Source organism: Hippopotamus amphibius, chromosome 5 (genome assembly GCF_030028045.1).
Source record: "Hippopotamus amphibius kiboko isolate mHipAmp2 chromosome 5, mHipAmp2.hap2, whole genome shotgun sequence".
In the NCBI taxonomy this organism is placed as follows: domain Eukaryota; kingdom Metazoa; phylum Chordata; class Mammalia; order Artiodactyla; family Hippopotamidae; genus Hippopotamus; species Hippopotamus amphibius.
Window position 1 is genome coordinate 19,834,296 of NC_080190.1, and position 25,778 is coordinate 19,860,073.

A 25,778-nucleotide genomic window follows, 5' to 3' on the forward strand; every position below is an offset into this window, starting at 1 on the left:
ATTTGAGGTTTATTTGGCTAAATTTGGCAAATTTTTATAACTTTCTTATGTTACAAAAATAAAAATTTATAATAACGAATTATGGATTACATTTTAAATTGCAACAGGAACATGACAGACTAGCAAGGGTATATGTCTTGGACTCAAAAGGCGTTATTTCTAGTTATGGTTATGTGACCTTGAATAAGTCACCTCATCAGGTCTCTTTTTCTACATCTTTTTTTTTTAGTTTATTAATTAATTTATTGGCTGCTTTGGGTCTTCGTTTCTGCACGTGGGCTTTCTCTAATTGCGGTGAGTGGGGGTTACTCTTTGTTGTGGTGTGCAGGCTTCTCATTACAGTGGCTTCTCTTGCAGAGCACAAGCTCTAGGCGCATGAGCTTCAGTAGTTGTGGCACAGAGGCTCAATAGTTGTGGCTCACAGGCTCTAGAGCACAGGCTCAGTAGCTGTGGTACACAGGCTTAGTTGTTCTGCGGCATGTGGGATCTTCCTGGACCGGGGATGGAACCTATGTTCCCTGCATTGGCAGGTGGATTCTTAACCACTGCGCCACCAGGGAAGTTCCCATTTCTACATCTTCAAAATGAGGTTATTGGAGATTTTCAGATATTTTCAAGATCTTAAAAATGCCTCATTTTCCATTTATCCAAAAAGGGGTTAATATCCAAAACATATGTGGAATTCATACATCTCAACAACAACAACAAAAACAACAAACAACCTAACTAAAAAATAGGCAGAGGATCTGAATAGACATTTTTCCAAAGACATACAGATGACCAACAGGCCCACAAAAAGATGTTCAACATCACTAATTATCAGGGAAATGCAAAACAGAACCACAATGAGGTATCACCTCACACCTGTTAGAATAGCTGCTGTCAAAAAGACAAGAAAAAACTGCTGGAGAGGATGTGGAGAAAAGGGAACCCTCAGACACTGATGGTGAGGCTGTACATTGATGCAGCCACTATGGAAAACAGTATGGAGATTCTTAAAAGAATTAAGAGTAGAACTAAAATATGATCCAGCTATTCCACTTCTGGGTATTTATCCCAATAACATGAAAAGACCAATTTAAAAAGACATATGCACCCCTATGTTCATTGCAGCATTGTTTACAATAGCCAAGATATGGAAACAACCTAGGTGTCCACTGATGAATGAATGGATAAAGAAGATGTAGTATATATATGTGTGTGCATATATATATATATACACACATACACACATGATGGAATACTACTCAGCCATAAAAAATAATGAGATGCTGACAACATGGATGGAACTTGAAGGTATTATGCTATATGAAATAAGTCAGATGGAGAAAGATGAAAAATGTATGATTTCACTCATGTAGAATAAAAAAACCAGATAAACAAAAAAAGTTTTAATTTCTAAATGCCTGATTTTAACTAATTTTTTTTTATTTAAAGTCAGGCAATTATGATAGGCTAAACAGGAGCCTCCAGAGATATCCAGGTCATAATCCTAGGAACCTCTGAATGTTACCTTATTTGGACATGAGGGCTTTGCAAATGTGACCAAGTCAAGGGTCTTGAGAAGGGATGATTATTCTGGATTGTCTGGGTGGGCCCTAAGTGTAATCACAAGCAACCTTTTAAGAGAGAGTCAGAGTAACATTCAATTAGAGAAGAAGAAGTAGGAAATGTGACAAAAAAGCGAGAGGTTACAGGGGTCATAAATCAAAGAATGTAGGCAGCTTCCAGGAGCTAGAAATGGCAAGGAAACAGATTATTCCCAAGAGCCTCCCGAAGGAATCAATTCCACTGACACCTTGACTTTAGCCCAGTGAAACTGATTTCAGACTTTTGGCCTCTAGACTGTAAGAAAATAAATGTATGTGTTGCTTTAAGTCACTAAGTTTGTGGTAATTTGTAACCGTAATAACAGAAAACTAATACTGAAGTCAAAATCCTTAAGACCAACTGAGATATAAATGACTTAAATTGTGGAATAGTAACTACTGAATCAATCTTCTATAAAGGTATCTATTGGGCACTGACTCTGGGACATATATAAAACCTGGTCCTGGGGTTGAGATCTAAGTCAGTTGTATTAGGTAGAATGCTTTGGCCTTGAAAAACAGAAAACTCAACCCAGACATGCTTAGACATTAAAGGGGATGTATTAGCTCACGTAATTGAAAAAATTAAGAGACAGGGCAGGGGTGAGGAAGCAACTGGTGCTTTTAAAACTGGGAAATGGATGCTAGAAAGGCAGCTAGAACTTTCTAGAGCAATAATCTTCATAAATACCATGAGCATGTGAAGCAAAGGAGACAGAAGTGAAATCAGAGGTGTAAGATATTGTAATAAATGCTACTCCAAGGATACCCCAAAATACTGTAGAAAAAAGTAGAAATGATACAGAAGAGTGAAGAACTGTGACTGGAATGGTTTGCATTACTTCTCAGAGGAGTAACATATAAACTGAACCTTGAGAACAGAGCGAGAGGTAGTCAGGTAGAGAAGGGGTAGAATTCCAAGCAAATAAAATCAGTGCTTCAAAGCTAAAGAAGCATGAAAGAGCTGGATGAGATCAGAAAGAAGTGAGAGTTCAGTGTGGTTGAGGAGTACACAGTGAGACTGGGGTTACAGCATACGAGTGCATGGGACATGAAGCTGGAAAACAAGATTGAAGCTGAATTCTGTAAATTTTAGTTTTTGTAGATCTTATAGGTCATAGTAAGGAGTTTGGTCTTCATGATGATAAAAATGGGGAACCATTATAATAGATTAATAGAAGAGGGAATTGTAGCCTAGATAAAACTTTGCAATTACTTGGAATTAGGGGCTAAGGAAAAATGAGGTGGATCAACGACTACTGTGAAGTGTCTGGCTTAAGTGAGGGATCTTTAGGTAACCAGGAATGAGTTCAAAGTACCCCAGGACCTGAGGTAGAGATGTGTAGTGGGCAGTTAGAGTATGAGGATGGAGAGGGCTGTGATGGAGGGGTCAGTCTCTCCAGGACACAGATGGGGATAGGCAAATGTGGATATGTAAAGAAACTTGTCCAAAGTCATGGGATAGAAGTTTGTTTGTTTATTTTGTTATTTATTGGTTGCATTGGGTCTTCGTTGCTGCGTGCAGGCTTTCTCTAGTTGCAGCAAGCTGGGGCTACTCTTCCTTGCGGTGCTCAGGCTTCTCATTGTGATGGCTTCTCTTGTTGCAGAGCACAGGCTCTAGGTGCACAGGCTCAGTAGTTGTGGTGTATGGGCTTAGTTGCTCCATGGCATGTAGGATCTTCCTGTGTCCCCTGCATTGACAGGCGGATTCTTAACTACTATGCCACCAGGGAAGTCCCGGGACAGAAGTTTCTAATGCGAGATTCAAACCCTGGTCTTCCAGGCTTCAAAGTTCATACTCTTAACACTTCTGCCATTTGGCTTACAATAGCTCTTTCCGTAGAGGTTAATAAACACATGTTTTGCAAATGGAAACTGAAGCTCAGAGAAGTGATTTGTTCAAAATTACATAGCCATTAAGTGGTAAAGCTTGGCCTTGCGAACTGACCTTTTAATTTCAGCTCCAATGCCATTTCTACTACATGGCATTGTCTTCTGTAAAATCTTGCTATCTAAGGACTTTTAAATTTTTTCCTTTAGAACATAGGGAAATTTTGACTAGATTGGCTCAAGTGAAATTTAGTGGAGAAAAAAGTTAGTCTAGACTAATTTCCTTTGGCATTAGTATTCAACTTGGGTGATCCCCAGGAGACATCTGGCAATACTGGAGATGTGTTTTGGTTGTCACAATTGAGGCTGGAGTGCTAATGGCATCTAGGGAGCAGAGGCCAGGAATGATGCCCAACATTCTACAGTGCCCACTCCAGCCGCTTGCAACAAAGAATTCTCCAGCCCAAAATGTCAATGGGGCCAAGGCTGAGAAACTGCCCAATAGCAATAATGCTTTTGATTGGTAGATGGGGTCATTATGGACGACGCTCCAACTGTATATCCCAACCACTGAAAATTCTATTTTCCTTTTCCCCTTTCCTGTTTCTTCCTCTTCCTTTAAATCCAGGTTCTCTCTGTAAGTCTAAGATTCTGCTCACTGACCTTGTTTGTTTGTAGGGTTGTTTTTTGTTTGTTTGTTTGTTTCTGGTTATTTTTCTGGTCAAGGCTAAAAGTGTCATTACTTAAAAGGGTCCTTTCCTGAGTCCCTCAATTCGTATATTCAAGTATTCTTTCTATAAGACCTTGAAACAATGATTTGATCAATATTAAAGGTAAATGGAACATTCTTTTCATTGGGAGGCAATATTACAGAGCTATTGGGCACTTGGACTTTGGAATCAAGCGTAACTAGATTCAGATCCCAGATCCACCTCTGTGTCTTCACTGAGCTAGTTAACTTTCTCTATTTTTTCCTATAATAATAGTATCTATCTAATAAGAATATCAACAAAACTACGCGAGATAATCCATAGAAAGCCTTTATAATAGATTCTGTAAGTATTCGTTTCTACCACGCTAGCTTTTGTGATTACCAGTGGCCATGCAGCAGGTGCTACATTTAAAAATGTGTTCCATTCAAACAACTGAACTGCTTTGAATGCATAGGTACAAGCTTTTTTTTTGGATAACTAGGCTGGATATTAAACTCCGTTTGGCATAGAGCAAATTTACTTTCTAATAATAGATTTGAGTGTAAGTAAAGAACAGAAGGAAAGAGGATTACCAAGCCAATAGCCTCTTACATATCACAATCTGGCTACATCAGTGCATTAGTGAATTTGGGCTGCTGCAACAAAATGCCGTGGACTAAGTGCCTTATACAACAGACGTTGCTCTCTCACAGTTGTGGAGGCTGGGAAGTCTGAGATCTGGGTGTCAGCCTGGTCAGACCCACATGAGAGTCCTCTCCCTGGTTTGAAGATGGCTGTATTCTTATTGTATCCTCGTATGGAAGAGAGAGAAAAGAACAGTTTCTTCTTCTAAGGGCTCCAATCCTATCATGAGGACCCCACCCTCGTGAACTCATCTAAACCTCATTACCTTCCAAAGGCCCCACCTCCAAATATTATCACATTGGGAGTTAGGGCTTCAAAGTATAAATGGGGGGTGGGGCATGGGCACAATTCAATCCTTAGCAGTCAGTGATAATGTGATTGAATGAAGTATCCGGGTAGAGAGGTGTAGAAGAAGTAATCAGGTACTTTACAATATAAAGTGAATAAGCTTAACCTTCCTGTATGGTTTATGAATCATTCCTCTAGATTTTTTCAATAGATGGGAGAATGGTACAGTTAGCACGCCATTATGGAAAGAGATTTTGAACTTGTAGACAAAACTGGAATTTTAATTGCCAAGTCAAATGCAAAGTTTTCTCATATCTGTGGACTTCAGTTTCATACTTATAAGTTTAGGGAGTCTGATCAGATCATTTCTGATGCTGCTCTGGTAATACCATCATAAAATGAATCAATAATGATCTTAGCAAAGTGCTGTTAAGCTGAACTTTGCCTCTGTGTCACTGCTATCTCCTTACCATCATTTAAAATTCATGCAGTGTATTAACAACCATGTCCCTGGAGGCTGACAGGGCACATTTCTTAGGAGGAAACTTTCTAGGAAACCTTTAACATAGTTTTACTCCTAAAAGTTAAGCCATGAACCTAATAACTTCATACCTTAAGGAAAAGTGTATCTTTTCCAGTTGAAGGCAAGTGGTTTAGACAGCAATTCTAGAGGATGCAAAAATAACTGGATCGGTGCCTTACCCTGAGGCAGATTCAGCTAAGGGTTTTGCCCTTATTTCCATTTGTTCTCTCTTCCACGTCTCTCTCCCACAGGGTCACACCCCCTCCTTCCGTTCCCTTAAGAAAACTTTGCAAATTCCTTATAAGCTCTGAAGAGACACAACTTTGGTCTGTGCCTTTGTAAATTTCTTTTCTTTTATAGTGATTTTTTAAAAATTTGAATTGACAGTCATTTTCAAAATTATTGAAAACACTGAAAAGAGTAAAGAAGACAATAAAATCATCCATAATCCATAGCCCAGTGAGTAATTGTGGTGGATCCAACATTGAACATTTTTAAATATTTCATTCCTTCTTTTGATATAGGTGTTTGAAAATGTTTTAGCTTCAAAGTTTTGTGTTCTTTCATTTTTCTTAGCGTTGTATCATAAGCATTTCCCCATCCCATTAAAAATTTCTTGACAACCTTTGAATTAATGGATGTAGATTATTTTACTTATGGATCATTTTTTTTAACCAGTCTTATATTGTTGGGCATTTCCTTTTTCTCCCCGCACTGTTATAAGTAAGTCTGCTGTGAATATCTTTGGAGATAAATCTTTACCTGTACTTCTGATCATTTCTTCAGGTTAAACTCCTAGACGTGCTCAAGCTCTGAGTCAAAGGGTATGAGGACTTTTAAGGTTGGCCAAGTTGCTTTCCAAATGGTATTAACAATCCCACCAGCATGGATGAGAATGCTTAGTTTTCTAAGGTTTCTCGGACCAAAGGAAGCAGCTTCTCTAAAGAAATATCTAAGTACATTGAATGGTATGTGCCAGAGTTTTTAGATTGGAAAGCAGAGTTTTGGGAAAAGAATCTTTAAGATTCAGATCACTAGCAACTAGCTCAGTGAAGATAAATGCAGATGTCCACCTTTCTGCTTTTATTAAACAGCTGAGGGGGGCAATTATTGGCTTCTCATACTGCCTCACTGGTCCACCAACTCCGTGTCTGAACATATTTGTTAATTTCAAATTGAGTTGATTTTAAATAAATGGAATTTTCCAAAAGCTGTCTTCATATTGCTATCCAGCTGCTTATGCTGGGTCAGGGGCAAGCTAAGTTCATCAAGAAATAGCCAAATCAAGCCAAAGGCATTAAGTGATGGAACTCATAATTCATAAAGCAGACATTATTCTGATTGGTAGTGTCTACAAATTATTCTTTCTTCAGTGTCTTTCACTAATGGGTTTATTGCAGATGAATAAGGCAAGTTTCTTGAGGCCATAGAAGTGTTTAGTAAAGCAGTAGAGAATACATGGCGATTGCCAAATGGAAAAACCAATAAAATGGTTTGACCTCAGGTTCACATCAGATGGGGAGATGGAGACCACTGCAGGGGAGGAGGGGAAGGCAGCATCAACCTTGAGAGGCAGTGGCAGCTGGGAAAGCTGAACATCACTTTGAATTAAAAAGAAAATTAAGACACACTTGTGTATATCAGGACGCCTTTTAAGAGTGATCACTGGAGGGGAAGATCTAGTTTAAGGTCTAGATTAAAAAATGGGAAGGAAACAGCATAGGAAAAAAAAAACATCAGGAAGCAAGGTGACAAAGGAGGCACTTTTAAACTGTGTGGACTTTATTTGATTTGAGATTGTATCCAACCTCTTCTGAAAAGATAGCTACAGATTAAAAGCTTAATGCAAGGTAAGACATGTAAGGCCTTTGACCAATGTAGAGAACATGCATTTTTAGGCTACGTGGCATGAGACACTCCAGCTGCTGGGGTCCAAATAGAACTTCTCTTCGCCATGACCACCACAGTGACCACAGCGTTTAGCTGAACTTAACCTCTCAGCCTCTTTGCGTTTTCAGCAAGACATGCCTTATTCAAGGTTCCTACCAAGTACTCAGGGATCCCATGAGTTCACAGGAGTTTCACATACAGATACAGTCTATAGTCAGGAAAAAGATGGTGTTTTTGTCCAACATGCTGTTACTCATGCAGTTACCTTTGCTTGCAAGCTTTTGTGCTGTAGATGCTCTGTAAGAGACCTTGATCCTTAGAAGCATCAAGTGAATGCTAAGTGAGTGGTGATAGATACTGTTGCTCCCCAGCCCAGGTTCTCTTTATTTCCTTTCACTGGGTCACTGCACCCACCCTGTAGCTGCCCTATTTTCATCTAAGGGCTCATAACTATCTATCTTCTCTAGAGAATTGTCCTTTGCTAAAGGGAGTCTCCTACCCTGGGAGAGGACACCTACCACCCACCTGGGCTGCCCATAGCTCATGACTGACTGATGAGAGGATGAAGAGGCAGCCCCTTTGCCGCTAGAGGAATCACATCTGTGGTGGGGGTTATGCTCCAGAGTCCACCAACATCACCCTTGTCCCCCAGTACATCAGACTAGGAACAGTCTGTACCTAAAACCACAGCCTTACTTGGCTCTTTCTGTTTCCCTATCCTCTTTCCCTCCTGCCTTAGGGTTTTCCATCATTAGATTACATGCCCAAATCCCTGCCTCAGAATCTGCTTCTAGATCTAAGACTGAACAAGTGATTTTATCATAATTATTTGTGTATCTTTCAGTCTCAGAAGAGACTGTAAGTTGCTTAAAAGCAAGGTCTCTCTTTTCCCATCCTTGTAACCTCTCCAGAGTCTATTTCCTTCCACATTTTAGGTCCTCAAATATTAAACTGAAGGGACAATTGATATTGCAGAAATATGTGAAGAATCAGACTTTAAAAGACCAAATGCTATTAACAACGAATCCAAATATATTACAGTCCACCTTTGGATGAATGGGAGACCCCAAGAACATGTCCAAAGACCCAAATGCCTTTATCTCCCCTGACTCCAAAATTTAAATATTTTTCAAATCTCTCGACACATTTTCTTATTCTTTCATCTACCGCCAACTTCTACTCTCCTCAATCCTATCATTCTTTATTCAACAGATTTGGAACATCTAGTAGCTACATACAATAGTGAATTTTTGTTGTTGTTGCTGTTGATGAAAGTAAAGGAAAGCAATTTAAGCTAGCCTAAGCAACAAGGAAAAAATTTGGAAGGATATGAGTCTTATAGCATTCAAAGAAGAGTCAAACAATGGGTTATCAGAATGGACAAAAAACCAGGATATATTTTACAACTCGGGTGTAGAAGTTTACGGACCTTCTCTTTAGAGAACTACCATTGATGGGACTTAGTCACCATCAGACTCATTCTTATGTCTCTTGGTTAAAAATTCCAAGTTACACAAGATCAAATACATGGTTTATGTGTGAACCAAAAAAATAACCAATTACAGCCAGAAGATTTCAGGAATCACCTGCATGGCTGTCAGGGACCCATCCTAGAGAAGTAGGAATTTTTATAAACAGCACCTCCCCTGAAGATGTATGACCCAGAAAAGGTAGCATGTTAGACATTTTAGGTCATTTTATCTACGATTATTAGGAGAGTCTCAAGGGGGCTTAGAAATCTAGTAGAGGAGTTAAAACACTTGCTCAAATAGTTTTCAACTAATTGCAAGTCAAAATTGACAAATATCAAGAGAATAAAAGCAAAACATTTTAGGGGATCAAAAGGAAAAACTCTTTGCAACAGGCATGAACAGTGTAAAAGCTAGGGTGGGAAAAGGGGATTTTAGGAGCCAGAAGAGTACAAACAAAAGTATGGATAAGCCAAGTGTAGTGATTGGAGATGGGCTGCTTTGTTGGAGGCCAGAGAACATTTTGGAAAGCAGTTAGAAAACAGGTACAGAAGGTGAGACTTGGATGGCTGGTGAAGGGGCAGGGACAGGGTTTATTAGATAACGGGGAGGTGGAAGGTTTCCAAGCAAAGGAATGAGGTGATGAAAACTGCGCTTTTAGAAGATCAATCTGCTTACACCCACGTTTCCCAAAGGCTGCTCTTAGGAGGCGTAAAGGCCCAATTTCCTGTACTTTCTTGATGTTTGTTGATGCGGAGGCAGCCAATGTAAATGATTTCACCTCCTTTAGGGAACCCGTGTGGGAAGGTGTTGCATAGCTGAGGCTTCTCAGGTTGTGCATATGCTCGCAGAGTGAAAAATTACGGCAATTATCCAAAAAATCTTGACTGTAAAGTTCACATTCACTTGACAAACCCCAATTGTTGAAAAATGGTGTGTGGGGTTTTTTTTTTCCACCCCTTAGTTTGGTTTGATTTGCAGTTGTTTACTTGAGTCATCTAGATAATTGCTTCCTTTTCCCACCTTTCCTGGTTTCTGTAGTCAAACCCTCGTGTGTCAACATTGTCAAGATTCTTGGGGGACTTAAGAAGCTCCCCTCCCAGGATCTGTTAGGAGCTCCTTTCTCAAGGTGGACCCACTTCTGTTTCCCTGTGTACACTTCATTCTCAGGAGAGGAAATTAAGGCCAGAGCTCTGTTCACAGTGAGATTCAGCTGCTTCTTTTTTCTTCTTCGTCTTCCTCCTTTGAAGAAGTTTTGGAATTATTTCCCTTGGTAGGTAGGAACAAGCAAAAGTCAGCAGGAACCCACTGAATCACAGCCAGGCAAGCTGCCTTGCTAACTTGAATGCTGCCTTCTCAGAAGAAGGCAATCACTCTAGAGATTTGGATGCTCAGGATCATTCTTTTACATGTTTCTAAGTATCCTTTAGGAGGGGGAAAAAGACAAAAAGAGGGGAGGATATTGGTGACTCTGCCTTTCCACATGGGTGAGATGCATCATTTGTATGTGTAGTTAATTAAAGAACCATACCATTACTTTATTTTCCTTAATAAAACCTAGCCTGACCTCTCATCCAGTAGGACATTCAAGGGTTTCTGTCTCTGCTGTGTTTGGGGTCTCTGCTGTGTTTGGGGAAGTTGTGTTTGTGTTTTGAGAAGTTTAATTTCTTGGGCCATGACAATTCTGAGGGGCTTACATGGCGCTCAAGAAAGCGATGATGTGCCTGGGCCTTAGTTTACAGTGGACATCAATGCAATATGGTCAGGTGACCCCATTATGCCCATGCGCCTGTTGTGAAGCTCTTAACACAGAGACTCCGTCTCTGAGTATTGCTTTCAAGACTTGACATTTAAAGTCCATCATCCAAAGGCATTTCACATTTATGCCCAGCTTGGGAAACTGCTGGTTGGCCCTGGGTCTCTGCCATTCTCAGAAATACTCCAAACTGCCTTTCCTTTCTCAGTGTCTCTTCCTTGTCCTACTCAAGGCTCCTCTTTGTAACATTTCCCCTTCAGTGGCCTTGAAAAAAACAAAAATACTTGTTTGTTTCTCCAGATGTGTGGTGGGGAGAGAGAGAGAGAGAGGGAGAGGGTCATAGATAGAATTAGTTTTAGGTTTGGATGGAGAGGACAGATTGATCAGACCTTTCAGAAATATAATGCTTACCTCTTATTCCTGGAGTGAACATTGTGATGTGGATATAAAAAGAGGTTTTATTATTCCTTGGTGAGTTCACAGCAGCTTCCTCCAAAGCTCCAAAACACTTCTAGCATGTTTTCTTTCACTAGGGGTGGGGGAGCTGGGGAGGGGAAGGTGGCATTTTGAGGGTTTCTTCTTAATACTTTATATCTTTATTAGAAACATCAATAAGTAAAGAACCAGGGTAAGAGAAAGGGTAGGAGGGGATGAGAAAAACATTAAGATTGTGGCCCCAGGGTCTCTACAGTGTTTCTTATTCCTTCCTGGCCAGTGAGTGTGCTAGTTCTAATTGCTGTTTCAGGTATAGGAATAGCATAGCTCTTCAAGACTTCAGGCCTTAGGGAGGGAATTCGTTGTCAGTCTACTGAGAACTTGAGATCTGTTTCTCATATTCGTGTTCCAAGTTCAGTACCTAATCAACAATGTTAAGACCTAGATCTGGTTCCCATAACCCCTGGCTTCCTGGTCTGTCAATACTCTGAAATTCTGCCTACATATTCAACCATTATTTTATTGTATCCAGGACTTCCGAGTGTTTGGAAGGCTTCTTTATTGTGGGAAGTTCTTTGATTATGGATTCAAATTCTTTAATAGACACAGGGCTATTCGGGTATTTTTTTCTTGAGTCAGATTTTGTAAGTTGTTTTAAAGTATTTTTCCATTTCATTTAAGTTGTTGAATTTATTGGCATATAGTTTTCCTAATTTTCCATTACTATCTTTTGATGTCTGTAGGATCTGTAGTGCTGTCCCCATTTTCATTTTTTTTTAAATAAATTTATTTATTTATTTTATTGGCTGTGTTGGATCATTTTTTGCTGCGCACGCACTTTCTTTTTAGTTATGGTGAGTGGGGGCTACTCTTCATTGTGTGCGGGCTCCTCATTGCTATGGCTTCTCTTGTTGCAGAGCACAGGCTCTAGGCACGTGGGCTTCAGTAGTTGCAGCACATGGGCTCAATAGTTGTGGCTCACGGGCTCTAAAGCACAGGCTCAATAGTTGTGGCACACGGGCTTAGTTGCTCCACGGCATGTGGGATCTTCCTGGAGCAGGGATGGAACCCATGTCCCCTGCATTGGCAGGCGGATTCTCAACCACTGCACCACCTAGGAAGCCCCCCATTTTCATTTTTGACATTAGCAATTTGTGCTCTCAACTTTTTAAAAATTTTTCTTCCTAGAGATTTATCAATTTTTAAAGTATTTCTAAAAGGAAATATTAACTTTAATTTTCTCTATTCTTTTGTCTATTTTATATTTTATTGATTTCTGCTCTTACTGTTATATTTCCTTTCCTTCTACTTATTGTGGGCTTGCTCTAGCTTTTCTAGCTTCTTGAGATAGAAACTTAGATAATTGATTTTTAAGCCTTCTTTCTCTTCTAATATAGACATTTAAAGCTACAAATTCCCTCTAGGCATTGTGCAGTATTGTTCATCCCATGATTTTTACTATCATTCAGTTTGAAATATTTTCTAATTTCTCTCATTATTTCTTCTTTGTCCTTTTTGTTACTTACAAGAATGTTCTGTAATTTTTAAACATTTGAGGATTTTCTAGGTATCTCATTGCTATTTGTTTCTAATTTAATCCTGTTTGGGTCAAGAAAATATACTCTCTAAGATTTCAATCTTTTGATATTATTGGGGTTGATTTTATGGCCCAGAACATGGTCTGTCATGATGAATGTTCCACGTGTGTTTGAAAGGAATGTGTATTCTGCAGTTTTTGTGTGTGTCCATCATAACTAGCAGCAGAAGTAGGGATCCTTTCAGTTTAGGAAGCTTGTCATGAGTACTTTTTCATGTCACTAATTATTAATTAAAATATCCAAAGTAGTTTTGATACTGACCTGGATCCTTGAACTCTTTTAACCAGTAGAATTGATAAAAGGCCAGATGAGAAATTCAGGCAAGGCTTTATTGGGACTTGTGCTGCAGCATGAGGGAGTGAAAACAAGTAACAGGTGCACTTGCTCGCTCGCGCGCGCGCGCGCGCTCTCTCTCTCTCTCTCTCTCTCTCTCTCTCTCTCTCTCTCTCTCTCGGAGAGCAGGCTGCTTCCTCGAATGGGGCGAGGGTAGGGGTGGGTCTGTGGGCTTTTTGCATCTTATTCTTCATAACTGCCCCAGCAGTTATTTTTCATGTTATTTTTAAACATATCTGTAAATTATTCTTTGTGTTTGCTCTATTGTGGGATCCTTATTTTTTTCTACTAGAAAGCCATTGAGTAGTCTCTCCATTCCCAATTATCCTCTTTGATTTGTGATAGCACCTCTGTTATATACTAGATCTTGTATGTTTGCTCCTGAATTCTCTGTTCTATTCCATTCATTTATTGTCTCCTTTTCCATCAGCTCACACACTTTTAATAATTATGGCATTATAACAACGCTTGAAATCTGGTAGGGCAGAATCCTTCTCCTTGTCATGCTTTTATGAAATTGTTTTGGCTTATTTATTCCTCTATTCATATGAAGTTTAAAATACACCTGTTATATTTTGTATCGCACTGACTTCAAAGATTAATTGGAGATTAAAGGACATATTTAACATGTAGAGTCCTCATCTCTAGTAACAGAACGTATCAAGTTTTCTTTTTATGTCCTTCAATAAAATTCAGTAAATTTCTCCATAAAGTTTCCAATATTTTTATTAGATTTATTCCTAATTATCTTGTAGTTTTTCAATGAAATGTTACCTTTTCTTCTCTTACATATTATTCAATTTTGTTATTCCTGGTATAGTGGAATGCTAATAATTTCAGTTAATTCCATTGTTTTGAATATTAAAATATGTCAAATTATAATAATATAAATAAATAACACCTCTTTACCTTCTTTATGATCTTGAGTTTTCAATATTAGGCCCATATCTTTTTGAGGAGCGTACTGGACATAAAAATTAACTATGTCAGAGAGGAACTAGATGGTCACTAATATCATTTCCTCCTCCTATATACATATCTTAGCCTTTTTTTGCAGTTTGGTTGAGGCCATATGACTTTCTGGCCAATAGAATGTGAGCAGATGTAATTAATATAGGCCATTTCCAGGCCTAGTTATAAAACCACCTTCAGGATCCTCCTCACTTTCTTTTTTTCTTGCTTATTGGCTGAACACAGAAAACCCAACCAAGGACTTTAGAAAGTCCTAAAAGGATAATAGAGACATATGAAGGTAGGAACTTAGTGTCCTGTTTATTTTTCAAGGGAGAACCACCAAGGAGAGTTACCTGATTAGAGTGAGATTATGACAATTTTCCTTTTTTAAGCCACTGATATTTTGAGATTGTTTCAGCAGTTAGTGATAATTGTCCTAATATACTAGTCTTTGACAAACAATTTATTAAAAACTACATGAAGGGATTCAGATTCTGTCCACGATTAATGACCCAATCCTGAAGAAGAGCCAAAGCTGAATACTGAGCTTGGGTTCAGACTCGTGGAAGAGAATTCAACATGAGGACATGCTAAAAACAGGAGGATATTCTGAGCTGTCTCCTCTGGTCGATTATCATAGCAATGAGAAAAGAATGATCTTTGCTGTGGTAGTTCCTTCTCCCAAGAAACCTGGAACTTTGAGGGAGAGGACATGGTCTCAGAACCAGCAGATTCCTGTATGCCAAGCAAAAAAAAGAACCCTTTGTCTGTATCAATATAGTTTCATTCCATTCAGCAAATATGAACTGAGCACCTTTTCTTGTGTCACTCTCTCTACATGCGCGCACACACACGCACGCACAGGCGCGCACATACACACACACACACACATACCAGAATCATTTTCTTTCTCAGAGCGCCAGTTAAATCTTTCTAAACTCCAGGGAAGATATTCCCAAAGTATGGTTTTCCTGAAATTGATTTTCTAGACTCTAGTTGTGTAATGAAGAACACATCAGGCCCTGGAGACAGTCTTGTCTATATCATCCAGTACCAAGGCTAATTAATACACTGGAGAGCATTTCTTCTTTAGGAAAATATCAGCCCATTAGTGCAGATAAGAATAGTGATTTTGTGTGTGTAAGTTCTAGTCCCATGGAAATATTTAACCTTTCATGGTCAAAATTGTTACAAGGAACATTAGGAGGACTGTGTTTTTCTCTATCTAAATTCTGTAGGTGTAGATTTGAGTAGAAGAGATACTGAGGAGAGGATACGACCTTAGCTAAGTAATGTAGTCATGTCTCATGAGGAAAAAATATGCTTTATTCATACTAATTAACCTGTCTTTGAAACTCTTGCATCACACAGTAAAAGCCAAATGAATGGTATGTGTCGTAATATTCAGAATTGGCAGCAAAGAAAACTTCTTGGTTCCCAGAGCATTCTGTTCAGTGCTTTAGAGGGCATTGGGGAGCACGTGTTATACAGACAAGACGGAATGATGATGTCTATATGCCTCAGAGGTGAAAAGAAACAAATTATTAACTATCTGGAAAAAATTTACAGCATTCTGGGACTTCCCTGGTGGTGCAGTGGTTAAGAATCTGCCTGCTATTGCAGGGGACACGGGTTCAATCCCTGGTGCAGGAAAATCCCACAGTCTATGGAGCAACTAAGCCCCTGTGCCACAACTACTGAGCCTACTCTCTAGAGCCCTCGAGCCACAACTATTGAGCCTGTGTGCCACAACTACTGAAGCCCGCATGCCTAGAGCCCGTGCTTCACAACAATAGCAGCCACCACACTGCAACTGCTGCAACTAGAGAAAAGCCCGTGAGCAGTAACAGAAGACCCAACTCAGCCAATAATTAATGAATTAATTAAAAAAGTTGCAGCATACCTAATATATGTACTAACCTACTATGTGTATTGTGCACCTTTTCTGGGAAGTAATATCTCAGTGCATATAATAAGAGACACTAAACTGTTTATACCTTGAACCAAGCCATCCAATGCATCCTGAAGAAATGATCCAGAGGCAAAAGCTTGCATGCACAGTATCATACACTGTAATTAACTTATTTATTCTACACATTTTTATGTGGTGTCTGCTTCATGCCAGGAACTGTACTAGGTGCTCCAATTCCACAGTGAACAAAAAACCTAATGCTAATGGCTTCCATTCTGGAAAGATGACAGTTCTAAAGAGCCAGAAACTCTCTTCTTACAAAGAAACTAAATGCTGCAGAAAATGAAATTTTAAAATAACCATTTAAATAAATGAGTGAGCTTGGCAGAAAAGTCAGGGAAGGAATGGGACCATCACTTAGTAGAGGTAAGAAAGTGCTGAGTCTGCCTGGGGGGCTATGTCCTGATGTATGTGATGGGCTTTTATTTTTGGTTTTAACAATCTCATTAGCAAGAAACCAAAAAATTGGTCCGGTAAAGGGCATGAGTCAGATTGGGTATCCTCCTCCATGGATAAAGTATGAAATTACAAAGGATTCATGGAAAAACCTAGTTTAAAAACATGCCCAACAGAGACAGAAAGTAGAGATATAGCATTTTCAGTTTCAGCATTGGTTTTGACTGAAGGTGAAGTTTCCTTTGAGAATCTATGACCTATGCATCAGCCCTCATGAGGGAATAGGGAATGAATTCACCCATGTTGGGGCCTGAAAAGCCATAACCTGAGAATTTTACTTTAAAATGGACAAAGATAATACTGTTCCCAGCCACCTAGTGGAAATGAATGCAAATATTCCCTAGAGGAACTAAGAATCCATGCGATTCTTAAAGAATTCCTACAAGTAGAGTTCCAAAAGTATGAACTAATAATTATAACATTAATAATAATAAATCCTACACAAAAGGAAACAGAATACTATGAAGGAAAAAAGAGAAAACTAGAATTAGACCCATAATATTTAATTATTTGGCACAGAACATAAAATAAGTGTTTTTAACCTATATACATATATAAAAATAAAAGAGCAAATGAAAAAATATGATTAGGAACTAGAAATTATTTTTTTTTTTGGAACTAGGAATTATTTTTAAATGACCAGAAAGACTGAGAAAAAAAGAACTAACTAGAACTTCTAAAAATAAATACATGACAACTAAAGTGGAATGATTAAACATCAGATTATACAAAGCTGAAAAGAAAATCAGCTACAGAAAGATGTAAAAAATTATATAGACTAGAACAGAGACAAAGAGAAAAACTAAGAAAAATAGATTAAAAAATAGAGTAGAGGGACTAGGTTCAACATACATTCATTAAGGATTCTAGAAAGAGATTATAGAGAGGATAAAAAGTCAAGAAGAGTTAATGGCTCAAAAATTTTCGTGTATTATTTAAAGACATAAATACACAGATTCAGGAATCCCAACGGAGCCCAAGCAGAATAATTAAAACCATGTTCACATGTAAGAACATTGTCTTTGAGAGTTTTGCAATTTCTTTATAAAAAAACATAAACGTAGCTTGAGAAAAAGAAAGATGAAAGAAATGGCTATGAGACTGACAACTAGCTTCAAAGTACTGAGAAAAAATTAGTGAAAATTTATGATTCCATACTTTCAAAATCAAGAATAAAATCAAGAAATTTATGGAAAAACTAAAACTGAGTTCACTAGCAACAGAACTTTGCCAAAAGGAACTTAGTACACATACTTCAGAAAAAAGGAGATGATCCCAGACAGAAGGTCTAAGATATAAGGAATGTTGACTGCTTTAGAGAATAAACATTCTGATAAACAAAGAAATCACTAATGGTTAAATTAAATAAGTCTAATGTTAAATATTGAGAATTAAGTAAAGCAGGCAAAATTAGCATGATAGTAGGGTTCCTGTGACAGGATTGGATTTATATATTCTAAGATCCTTTTATTGTTCAACAGTAAAACAAAGACATTAACTTTAAACTTTTAAAAGTTTACAGGACAAAAATGAAATTTCTCAAAGAGCAAACAACTTCACAAGCACAGCAAAGGAAAACAAGAGGAAAAAACAGCAAAAGAGCAGGGCAAATAACACAAAATAAGATGGCAGGAAACATCTAAGTGCAAGACTATAATGAGTGAATATAAATTGAACTCTTCAGTAAGAACACAGAGATTATCTGAGAAGATAAAAAATATAGAAATCAATTACATGTTGTTTACAAGAGAAGTACATCAAACATAAGGACATAAAAAGGTTGAACACCACAGAATGTAAAGAGAGATAACACAAAAAACACTACTGAAAGTTTACTGTGTATGTTACTAACAGACAAAATAGACTCCTAGGCAAAAAGCATTACTATAGATATAGACAGTCACTATACAATAACAAAAATGTCAGTTTACTAGGAGGTAATACAAGCTAACAACATGGCTTCTAAATATGTAAGTCTCTCTCTCTCTCTCGATAATTAATAAATCAAGTGTAAAAAATTAGGAAGGATATGGGAGATTTGAACTATGCAGTTACTAGCTTGATCTGATGGGCATTTGTAATATATTCCCAACAATCAGAGAATGCAATGTTGTTTTTAGCACATAGGAACGGTTTATGAAATTAATAGCAAACTCCAGAAATTGTGTTCTGAATACAATAAAATTCATTTATAAATTAATGATACCAAAAAACAAAAATAATGTATTATAGCGTTACTTGGAAATGTTAAAAAAACAAGCTCTAAAAAGGCTCATGGGTTAAAGCAGCAATCATTATGGAAATAGGAACCTGAATGATGTAAAACCCAATCAGAGGGTTCAGAGAAGACTTCCTGCAGGAAATGCTTATGTTAGAAAATGAAAAGGCTAATGATCAATGTGCTAAGGATCCAGCTTATGAAGTTAGAAAAAGAACAATAAAATAAGGCTACAAATGTAGAAAAGAAAAATTAAAAACAAATTTATAAAATACAAAACAAATAGAATTAATAAAGCTAATAGTTGTTTTTCAAATTTAAGGCTAATGAAATCAACACGTAACAGGACTGACCAAGGTAAAAAGAAAAAAGACACACATACTGTTAGGAATGAAAATGAAGACACAGCTATAGATAAAGCAATCATTTAAAAAGATGATAAAAGTACTGTGAACAATTTTACGCCAATAAATTCATTCCATTTAAGAATGAATACCTAGAAAGATACTTTACCATTTGAAATAGTAATTGAATCTTCTCTCAAAGAAAATAGTAGTCGTAAATGCTTTTGCAAATGAATTCTACAAAACATTTGAAGGAATGTTATATCAATCATACATAAATTCTTCCAAAGATTAGAATGCATTAGGGAGGGCTCATTCTTTTCCTGTGAGGTGACTGTGACCTCAATACTGAAACCAGAAATAGATGATGGAAAAGGAAAGGAAAATTATAGGCTCATTTAACTCATGAGCATGCATGAAATATTTTAGACAAAATACTAGCATTCTCAATCCACCAGTGTACTGAAAAAATAACATGTTAAACACATTGGTCAAACCCTAGAAATGCAAGGTTATTTTAATATTAGAGAGTCTATTAAGATGTAAATCACCAAATTAACAGATTAAAGGAAAAAGCCCACATACTCATCTGAGTAGAGGTAGCAAAACCATGTGATAAATTCCATATCCATTTATGATAAAAATTCTCAGGGAATACTAAGTGAAAAGGAAGATTCCTTAAACCTGCTGGAAGCATCATACTTAATGGAGAAACTTTTTTTTTCCCAAATGGTGAAACTTTAAAAATCTTCCCTTGAAAATCAGGAACAAGGATACTTGCTTTCATTCTTTCTATTTACAATATCTCTATAGATCCTAATCAATGCCGAAATGCAAGACTGAACTAGGTAGTGGGTACGTGAGTGTTTATTATTATGTTTCATGTTTACATCTATGTTGTGTGTACTATTTTCAATGTATAGAATATTTAACAATAAAAGCAAATCCAAGTGCTTGATAAAGGAAGGAAAGAGCAGAAAGGAAGGAAAAGCAAATGGAAGGAAAGATGTTATCTCTCATGGAACTTCTGATAGTCTAGCAGGAGATATAGGTGAGTCATTTAGGCATTTGGAATATTGCATACTAAGTGCCATGATTGGTGGGTTGGTGAGTGGCTAACAGTAGACAGTCCTGACACCTAACCTCCAGCTTGAGGGTTCCAAAAAAGATTCCTGGAAGAAGTGATATCTAAGTCGAGGCTTAGAAAATGCGAAAGAATTTGCCTGGCAAAGAGGGTGGGAGACTGAGCAATCAAGTGCTAGTGGGCAGGATTAAAACCATCTGTAAAGAGAGAGAGAATAGACAAACATAGGTAACTGGGATCCTCCAAAGTACATACTAACACACCCTGAGCATAGAAATTCAGGTCAGGGTAAGCAAGAGAAGAAGCTGGAGAGGTAAGCAAGGGCCAGGTTGCAAGAAGCCAGATTCATTAATTCTTGTATATTATCCTTATTATAAAATTTAAAAATCTGAAAATAATCTAGATATCTGGAAATTAGAGATGGACAAAGAATGGGAAATATGGTTGACTATAGGTAAGTATTAAAAAATGATCACTATGCAGACTTTGTAGGAAACTGGGAACATCTTTATGATTCTGGTGAAAAAATTCAGAACACAAAATCATACTTTACCACTCAAACTGTAATTATAAGTTTATAAAATATGTATGCATGAAGACAAAGATAGGAGTGAAACATACCAAAAAGAACATTGTGTTAGGAGATGGTAGCGTATGGCTGAGTTTTATGTTCCCTTTTCAAAAATGTTGTTTAATATCTTCTCATTTAAAATTAAAAAAAAAAGAGGGACAATATCAGTAACTTCAGTGAGCCCAGGGAATAAGGTTTTGCTCGTTATTGGATCTGCAGTGCCTGGCATGTAGTAAAGGCTGAATAAATAAATATTTCTCAGCTGAATGAAAGATGGGCGTTGTTCTGAGGTGTTCTGGAAGAATTGCTGATGGTATCCCAACACAGTGTCAGGTGTGTCAGAACTGGGCTTCAACACCAAATCAGAGACAGGTAATGCAAGCTTATTGAACTTGAGTATCTTCAGGATGGACTGAGCTGTGTGACCTTGTATAATCCAAGGCAGATTTATGAGAAAGAGGAGGCAACACTTTTCCAATATAAGGCCTAGAAATAAGAGTTAGAAGTGAGGTTTCTTTCTTTCTTTTGGAAGGAGGCTTTGAAAGAGGTGGTGTTTTAGTTTTTTTTTTTTTTTTTTTATTAGAATAGTGTTAAATAAATGTACAACCTTTTTAAGAGAATATACTTAAATAAGAGGAAAAAATCCCCAAAACTACAATAGATTTTATTTTTTTGTGTGGGTTCTTTTCCAATTTTTTCCACATTTACAGTCATTATCCTTGTAGATATATTATTTTGTATTCTAGTCTTCCTATTTAATATTATTTTGTTAAACTACTGTAATATTTTAAAATACAGTTTTCATTTAATAAATTTCATAGGATTTCAGCATTTTGAACTTCTAATTTTCTTAACCTTCAGTCCTTTGCTGCACATGAAGGTTTTGACATTATTATTTGGATTTTTCTCTTTTTAAATTATATTTGCTTTTTCCTTCCTTTGAATGATTTTCTTGAGATAGAATTTTAGGGAAGGAAGGAAGTTCTAGGTCGAAAAATAGAAATATTGTTGTGGTTTGCATATGTGTATCAAATTCTCTTGAAAAAAGTAATAGGAAAAAGAAATAAACCAGTTTTCTTGCATGTTCTGCTAGAATGGAATGGGCTTCCACACTCAGTCAGGATTCTAGGATGAAGCAGTCATTCTTGGCATTTTGAGCTCTAGATTTTATAGATAAAATCTAATGAAGACTTTTAGGGTGGGTGAAGACAGGTAAAATACTAGCTGAGATAATCCTTCATATTTTTTTCTCATTTGTTGCCATAAAATATCATTTGGTAGTATTATACCCATTTTATTAGTCAGGAAACTGAGGTTCATTGGGATTAAATAACATTCCAAAGAGCTAGTGGCGGGTCACAGCTGGAATTTAAGTCTTTCAATTTCTGGACCACTAAGCCAATAACTATGGGTTTTTGTCAATAGGAAGTTGGAGGTTAAGAGAGGAGGTATTGACTGCTTGGGACCAAATACAGACAAATCTCTAATGGTATGATCTTGATCCAGTTCCATAAACATTCTGATCTTGAGTTTCTTGAACTGGAAGATGGGGCGGATAATAGTATTTGCTTCATAAGTTTGTGAAAAGTAAATGAAGTGATGTATATAAGTATTTGTGCAGTGCCTGAACACAGCAACATCTAGTGAGTATTTGTAATGTACCCAAGGTCCAGACTCTAAATTTGGCTAGGAAGTTATCCTGAATAACCATTAACTATCACCAATACTTTACATCAAGTCAATTTTAGGACTTAGGATATACCTTGGAGATTTTTGCAGTTACAGTTTCTATATCTAGAGTTTGCAAATTTTGCACCTGCAACACTTGTCTTCCTTTTGCTCAAACAGTATTCTAATGTGTTAGAGAGCAAAGTATCTCTTCAGGGAGAGAGAGCTGCAGATTTTATGCTATAGGGGTGTGTTGCTCTGTTCCTGACCACTGTTTTAGCTCTTTATTTAAGATCCCAATAATATTTTATTCTTCCCTGTACTCTCTCATCCTGCCTTGTCTATGCCTTCCAGACCCTTTATTGTGTCATGTCACTCTATGACTGTGAACTAGACATGAATCATAAAAGCAATATTGTATTAGGGTATTCTTTAGCATTTTGGGCTCATTGCTCTGTTTTGGACAATGATATACTTTGTTTTACAGAGTTCCAATGAATAATTGTGTACACAGAGAATGTTGGTAAAATGAACTTATAAGAACCATTAATTACAGTTACACTGTGTGGTTGAGGAGAGCAAAGATTTTCAAATGAAAGAGATAGTCTATTTCTGTGTATGATCTATGTTTATGTGGCTTTGTACCTATGATTCAGAAAAATATCCCAGATGAAAAAGCTATGATGATTTGTTTATTAAGCTAACTGTATTCTTGTTAACCTTTAATATATTCAGGAACAGTGAACTGGATACTTGAAGTATTTTCTATTTGAGTTTAGAGGTTTATTGTTAAAACTGTTTTTTCTATAGTGCACATTTTCATTTGTAATTGATTTGACTGGCTGCTTTAAAAAATGTCATGTTAAAATTTGAATTCCAGAGAAAATGAACAACCATTCATTTTTTCAATCATTCATTCCTCTCTTCCTGTTATCTTCACACCCACTCCAAGTGCTTTTTATTCCTACCACTCCACTGAAATGTCTCAAGATCAAGATGAACCATTTTCTATATATTGACACAATTAACAGTCAAGCCTTTGATTTTATCTTGCTTGACCTCTCAACAGCATTTCACATGGCTAACCCCTCCCAGCTACTGGAAACATGTTCTTTTCTAGACTTCGAGATACCATTCTTACCTGTGTTTTCTCATATTTTCACCGGCATCCCTCAGTCTATTTTACTGGCTACACAAAGTCTTTGCTTCCAGACTTCCAAATAGCAGTATCCAAGAGCTTGCTGTGGCTGTCTTCTCTGTTTACATCCACCCGCTAGATGATCTCAACTTCTCTTACAGCTTTAAATACCATCTGCTACTGACTCTCAAAATTCTGTTTCCAATCCAGTCCTCTCCCTGTGAGCTCTAGCTTTATAGATGGATAAGCCTATTCAATTTCTCTATTCAATATGTACAGATAGAATTTTTGTTGTCTCCCCATCACATTTACTACCTTGTCCTGGCTTATAAGCCTTCCCAGCTCACTAAGTGATACTGCCATTCATGTAGTTGCTTATGTCAAAACCAGAAATTCAGCCTTGATTATCTCCATCCCTATGGTAATGTAAGGTGATGACTGATTTCCTTAATTTTAAATCTGCCATCTCACTATTCACTTTATATTTGTCCCATCCATTCTTTGTTCCATCTTTTCTCATTTTCTATCTTATTTTGGATCAATTGCATATTTTTTGTGATTTAATTTTACTTCCTTTATTGGCTTATTTCTATAAGTCTAGCCTCATGTTAGTGGCTGCTTTTGCATTTACAGTATACATCTTTAACTTATCACATTCTACTTTCAAGCAATATTGTACCACTTCACCTATAAGATCTTTATGATAGTCTACTTCCGTTTCTCCCTTCCTTGCTTTTATGCTACTGTTGCCACACATTTTACTCTAACATGTTATAAACTCCATGCTATATTGTTAATATTTTTTAAATAGATTATTATATTTAAAAATTTTAAATAATAAGAAAAGTTGTTATATTTACCCATGTAGTTACTATTACTAATGTTCTTCAGTCCTTGGTCCTTGAAGGTCCTTCAGTTCTTGGTTTTGATCCAGATTTCCATTTGATATCATTTTCCTTCTAGCTGAAGGACTTCTTTTAATCATTCTTTTTTTTTAATTAATTTATTTTATTGGTTGTGTTGGGTCTTCTTTGCTGTGCGTGGGCTTTTTTAGTTGCGGTGAGTGGGGGTTACTCTTTGTTGTGGTGTGCAGGCTCCTCATTGTCATGGTTTATCTTGTTGTGGAGCAGGGGCTCTAGGCACATGGGCTTCAGTAGTTGCAGCACATGGGCTCAATAGTTGTGGCTCATGGGCTCTAAAGCGCAGGCTCAATAGTTGTGGCACACGGGCTTAGTTGCTCCTCAGCATGTGGGATCTTCCTGGGGCAGGGATCAAACCCGTGTCCCCTGCATTGGCAGGCAGATTCTCAACCACTGTGCCACCTAGTAAGCCCCTAATCATTCTTATATGTACACCTGCTGGTGTTAAATTTTTCTATTGTTTATATATGAAAAAACTTTATTTTGGCTTTGTTTTTGAAAGAATTTTTGCTGGATATAGAATTCTAGATTGACAGATTTTTCCCCCAGTACTTTAAAGATGGTATTCCATTGTCCTTTCAGTTCTCTCCAATAGGAAATTTGCTGTCATCCTTATCTTCATTCCTCTGTAACATGCCTTCCCCCACCCTTCAGTTTCTTTTGAGATTTTCTATTTATTACTAGTTTTGAGCAATTTGGTTATGATGTGCCTAAGTGTAGTTTTCTTTTGTACTTCTTATTTTGGGGGTTTGCTGCACTTCTTGGATCTGTGAGTTTATTGTTTTCACCAAAAGTAGGACATTTTCAGCAAATATTTCTTTAAATATTTTACTTCTCCTTCCTTTTGGGGCATCCAATTGCATGCATATTATGTTGCCTTAAATTGCCCCACTGCTTTTTTTTTCAGCTTTTTTTCCCTCTGTGTGTTTTATTATGAATAATCTCTATTTCTAAACCTTTAAATTCACTGTTTTTTCCTCAACATCTATCTGCCATTAATTCTATCCAGTGTATTTTTTACTTCAATGTAATCTTTGTTAGAAATTCAAGTTTTTTTAATATCTTCCATGTTTCTTAGCATATTAAATCTATTCTCTTGATTTTTCGAACATATGGAATATTTGTAATTTATTGATTTTTCTTTTTAATTTTTAAAATTTTTTGGCTGCTTTGGGTCTTTGTTGCTGCACACGGGCTTTTTATAGTTGTTGCAAGCGGGGGCTACTCTTCATTGCGGTGCAAGGACTTATTGCGGTGGCTTCTCTTGCTGCAGAGCATGGGCTCTGGGGCACGGGCTTCAGTAGCTGTGGCTTGTGGGTTCAGTAGTTGTGGCGCACAGGCTTAGTAGTTGTGGTACATGAGGCTTAGTTGTTCTGGGGTATGTGGGATCTTCCTGGACCGGGGA